Source organism: Sardina pilchardus, chromosome 4 (assembly GCF_963854185.1).
Source record: "Sardina pilchardus chromosome 4, fSarPil1.1, whole genome shotgun sequence".
NCBI lineage: Eukaryota > Metazoa > Chordata > Actinopteri > Clupeiformes > Clupeidae > Sardina > Sardina pilchardus.
This window is the reverse complement of record NC_084997.1, coordinates 33,586,875-33,592,344: the sequence shown is the minus strand read 5'-3', so window position 1 is coordinate 33,592,344 and position 5,470 is coordinate 33,586,875. Positions and strand designations below refer to the sequence as shown.

Below are 5,470 nucleotides of genomic sequence, written 5' to 3'. Positions count from 1 at the left end.
ATGCTCTCACTCACTCATTTCTGTGTGTGTGTGTGTGTGTGTGTGTGTGTGTGTGTGTGTGTGTGTGTGTGTGTGTGTGTGTATATCTGTGTGTGTGTGTGTGTATCTGTGTGTGTGTGTGTGTGTGTGTATCTGTGTGTGTGTGTGTGTGTGTGTGTGTGTGTGTGTGTGTGTGTGTGTGTGTGTGTGTGTGTGTGTGGTGTTCTCAATTCCACACTTTTATAAGTGCACTTATACTGTATGGCTTAGGATACGACACGCACTGTATTTAGTAAGCCGGATTTCGAAATACTGAAGTGTATTGGCAACGTCTATTGTTGTCTCATGAATAAGGTGGATACATTATCTTCCTGAGATAAATCCGTAGACACTCCTCCACTGTAGGAAAGGACAAAGGACATGATGTCCGTCTAGAAGAGTTGAAAAAACAAAGTTTATTCACTTACATCCAAATTATTCAGGCGCAGGATCAAAAATATACCGTAATTCCCCGACTATTAGCCGCAGCTTATACATTGATTTTGCTAAATGTCTTCAGCTATGAGGTTAATACACAGGGACAGTTAATATGGCGTTAATATGGCTTTGTTTCTTTTATCTTGCATCTGCGGCTTATACACGTTGCTTATATGCGGGAAATATACCGTACGGTTCAAAGAAAAAGTCAAGATCCGCACACCGGAGAGCTCCCAATAAAGCTACATTTTATGAAGTTACGTTTCAAGCCCTTCCTCAGACTTCCCATAGGAGCATACTATAGACTATAGGAGTAGGCTGTCTCTTCCCCAATGTTATAATTAAACTTGACACGGAGGAAAAACTGCATTCTCATGGTTATTGTGAACTTTGATGCTACTCTACTCCAAAACGAATAGTACATCTGCATAATGTGTGTGAATGTGTGTGTGTGTTCTTAAAAAAAAACACTATCCAAATTGCCCCAATTCATCCTGTGCATCCTGGCCCAACAGACGGTCCCAATTAATAAGTGGCTAGATTTATTTTAAGTGAACCAGATACACTCTGAATCAAAGCCTGGACAACGTAGCCCATTCAATGCATGTGTGTATGAGAGCAGGCCTCTGCTTCTGCTGTGTGTGTGTATGTGTGTGTTTACAGTATGCTTGTGTGTGTGTGTGTGTGTGTGTGTGTGTGTGTGTGTGTGTGTGTGTGTGTGTGTGTGTGTGTGTGTGTGTGTGTGTGCTTCTGTGTCTGTATCTGTGTGTGTGTGTATCTTCACTGCAGCAGAAACTGTCTGAGCAGGGCTGTGGGATAAGTGTGTGTGTACAAGATGACGATGCCTCACTTGCCTTTTAGGACCACACACACACACACACACACAGTCAGCCCTAATCAATACTGTAAATACTGTGTCTCTCTTTTCTCTCTCTCTCTCTCTCTCTCTCTCTCTTTCTCTCTCTCTCTGACACACACACACACACACACAATCAATCGATCAGGTCAATTAAAACACAAAGAGGTCATTTCTCAGTATCATACTGTATCAGCACTGCATGCATTCCACCGCAGCAGGAAGGGATCGATAATACTGTGAACACAGAGAGAGAGAGAGAAAGAGAGAAAGAAAGGAGAGAGAAAATAGAGAACGAGAGAGAGGTGATGAAAATGTCCATCTGACCGATGACGAATGGACTGCCTACAAGACCACATCCACATTCACACCCACACATGCTATACTGTACATACACGTCAAGAGCTCTGAAGCACAGCCCAGTGGTTCTTAAGCTTAACCCTCTGTGCAGCGCTGATAATCATGATTCACACACACCTCAGCCGTACTCTGAAACACACACACACACACACACACACACAAACACCTCAGCCATAGTCTGAAACAGTCCAAATATGTGTGTGTGTGTGTGTGTGTGTGTGAACGGGTGGATGCGAGACCTTCCAATAAATCATCACCAACTAGTACAATTGAGTTGAACTAGTGAACTAGTGAATCTGCACCATACTGTAGTGAACTAGTGAATCTGCACCATACTGTAGGCCTACTGTACACGCTATAGTTTAGGATGATGAACTAGTGAATCTGCACCATACTGTAGGCCTGCACTCTATAGTGTTGGATGATGAACTAGTGAATCTGCACCATACTGTAGGCCTGCACTCTATAGTGTTGGATGATGAACTAGTGAATCTGCACCATACTGTAGGCCTGCACTCTATAGTGTTGGATGATGAACTAGTGAATCTGCACCATACTGTAGGCCTGCACTCTATAGTGTTGGATGATGAACTAGTGAATCTGCACCATACTGTAGGCCTGCACTCTATAGTGTTGGATGATGAACTAGTGAATCTGCACCATACTGTAGGCCTGCACTCTATAGTGTTGGATGATGAACTAGTGAATCTGCACCATACTGTAGGCCTGCACTCTATAGTGTTGGATGATGAACTAGTGAATCTGCACCATACTGTAGGCCTGCACTCTATAGTGTTGGATGATGAACTAGTGAATCTGCATCATACTGTAGGCCTGCACTCTATAGTGTTGGATGATGAACTAGTGAATCTGCACCATACTGTAGGCCTGCACTCTATAGTTTTGGATGTCAATGCACATATCAGGACACAGTGGTGGAGAGACATACCTTTAGATATGAACGCCCCTGTGACCTTAAAGGAGAGGGCAATGCATACAGTACTGTATGTCTGTGTGTGTGTGTGTGTGTGTGTGTGTGTGTGTGTGTGTGTGTGTGTGTGTGTGTGTGTGTGTGTGTGTGTGTCTGTGTGTGTGTCTGTGTGTGTGTGTGTGTGTGTGTGTGTGCGTACAGTATGTGTCTGTGTGTGTGTCTGTGTGCGTCTGTGTGTGTCCAGCAGATTGGAGAAACGGGTGGAGGACAGACCTGGTGGCTTTTACTTCTTACGTTTTTAAAGAAACGAAGATGCTTTTCGGAACAGAGCAGCGCGGCACGTTTGCGTTTGCGGACGCTTCCGTGTAAAGCGCGGGCGGGCGCACATGGCGGGCAGACCCGCGGGCACGTGGCAGGGCGGGCGCCCGGAGGTGAAGCGCTGGAGGTCGGGGCAGATCGGCTCAAATGCAACATTACATAACGGAGCTGGACAGACGTTGGCAAATGCCACTCACAGTAGCTCAGGACTCGGAGACAGACGCGGAGGCTCTCTCTCTCCCTCTCAAACACACTCTCTCTCTCTCTCTCTCTCAAACACACTCTCTCTCTCTCCCTCTCAAACACACACACTCTCTCTCAAACACACTCACTCTCTCTCTCTCTCTCTCTCTCTCTCTCAAACACACACACACACAGACACTCTCTCTCTCTCTCTCTCAAACACAAACACACTCTATCTCTCTTTCTCTCTCTCAAACACACAAACTCTCTCTCTCTCTCTCCCCCTCAAACACACACACACACACAATCTCTCTCTCTCTCTCTCTCTCTCTCTCTCTCCCTCACACACACACACACAGACACTTAGGAGTAATAACAATACTACAGGCATGCGGTGCTTTGTGCTGAACTGGATGGAGTTGGATGGGATTGAAGTGGACAGGCAGCCAGATAGATGGCCAGAGCAGAGGGCAGAGCTTAAGAGAGCTGTGGGCACATTGAGTAAGGCCATGTAAGCCCCAGCGCTTACACCAGCACTTAGGCTAAACACACACACACACACACACACACACACACACGGTATACACACACACACACACACACACACACACACACACCTGCTCTTTTACACCCATTGTGGAAGCATAGAACGCAGGAGACCACAGAGACTAAATTCACATCCATCACTCTCCATCACCAACGCCTTAGCCTCACTGTCAAACGCATTCTCATGATGACTCATTCTCTATCAGAATTCCAGACCAGTGTGTGTGTGTGTGTGTGTGTGTGTGTGTGTGTGTGTGTGTGTGTGAGTGAGAGAGTGTGTGAGAGAGAAATTGTTGTCTTTTGTACGTTGGCAACGCTGTCCCTACAGTCTAATAAAGCAACATTGAAATAGAAATTGAAACTGAGAGAAAGAGAGATGAAAAAAACAAAAACAAAATGTGTGAACACAAAATGAAAGACGTGTTTGCATGAGAGTCAGAGAGGGTAGGAGGCGTGAAGACACATTTGAGCACATCTCAGAGAGGAAGCGGCCTCCCTGACAGAACACAACACTATTCTAAGCCACAAACGAGCCTCTTTGTTTTTACCGTTCACCCATCAGCTGGTAGGGGAAGCACGAGGCAACACCCGCTGCAATCAAAGGAGAACTCAACCGTAACCGTACAGTAGCTCCGGTTACGTCACGCTGCATCGCCCCTGTTTGTGTTTCATTCACATCGAAAGCAGCGCGGAGACACCTCTCGACACGTTTTATTAAATATTAACAGTAGCCAAGACTACTGTGCAATGTAGGCTATTACATCAAGCGATAAATTACAGACGCCAATGCTCCCAAACATCGTAAAGGTGCTATGTTTGATACTGAGTGTTACGCTGCTGATGGTCTTGCTATGACACTGCTGGTTATTCGGGTGTTTTGCAACGATACCAAATAATTCTGTCATACGAATTAAGAAAACGCTCGTCCGCAATGAACGCGCCAACGCTGTATTCTTTTCGCGACTAGTCATGCGTGTTTAGGACACGCGCGTAGGCTACACACGCAGACATACACAAGACTTACCAACGGCGATGAGATGGCTCGATGATCTCGAATAAGGCAATTAAGGTGTGATCTTGCTCTCTCGGTTGTATATCAATAGTCTTCGCCGAGGGATGAGTAACTTTCCGATTGGCAAATCCGACAGTGCGCCGTTACAAGTAGCCTAGTAGAATTGCAATCACTACTGGTTGGTTAAATGGACTGCAACACTTCTCTACCGTGAAACCTCGGTACTTCGGCCATGTCGTCTGCTGTCCCTGAATATGTGATGCACTGTCCAGTAAACACTCAGCTGATTCCGTCCAAGAGAGGGACACCGATCTGAACACTTCCTGATGGGCGATGGGAGTGGCACAAGTAGTCAGTCTTATGGGGGCGCGTTGTAAGAGAATCTGCCTGTTTATTTGTTAAATTCAATGAACATTCATGTCACTAACGTCACTTAATGCAATATCTGTACTGTTGCGTGACTACAATGGTTTAGTGATGACAGTATGTGCGTTTCGTAGTGTGCAATGTTTATCCGTGACTCGCTGGGAGTAAACTGTCATTCCGAGAGTCCCCTGCGTTTGTTGGTAGCTTCCAGGATGTGCTCTGTTTACAAACCTCGCACCAGACTGTCAAATGCTTCGGCAGCGCTTCGTGACAGCTCGATCGTGTGAACAAACACTGCAACAAAAGCCTATCCACTCTCCGCTGAGCACCATAGACATAAGCCTCTGGATTTGTCCTCACGAAAAATAACTAAAGTAATAGCCTAGTGTATCAATAATTCTACATTCTGTATTTTAATAGGCATATAGCCTACCTCTATCAT

The 5,470-nt window shown here is 45.7% G+C and overlaps 1 protein-coding gene across 2 annotated transcripts in view; it reads right to left on the bottom strand.

Moving 5' to 3' along the window:
* dop1b (DOP1 leucine zipper like protein B) overlaps positions 1-4,938 on the bottom strand; it is a 39,961-nt gene extending 35,023 nt beyond the window's left edge. For both annotated transcript variants that reach the window (XM_062535202.1, XM_062535203.1), the window contains exon 1: positions 4,675-4,938. The gene's annotated coding sequence lies outside the window, so the exon portion shown is untranslated. The remainder of the gene's footprint in view (positions 1-4,674) is intronic.
* Positions 4,939-5,470: the final 532 nt, after the last annotated feature.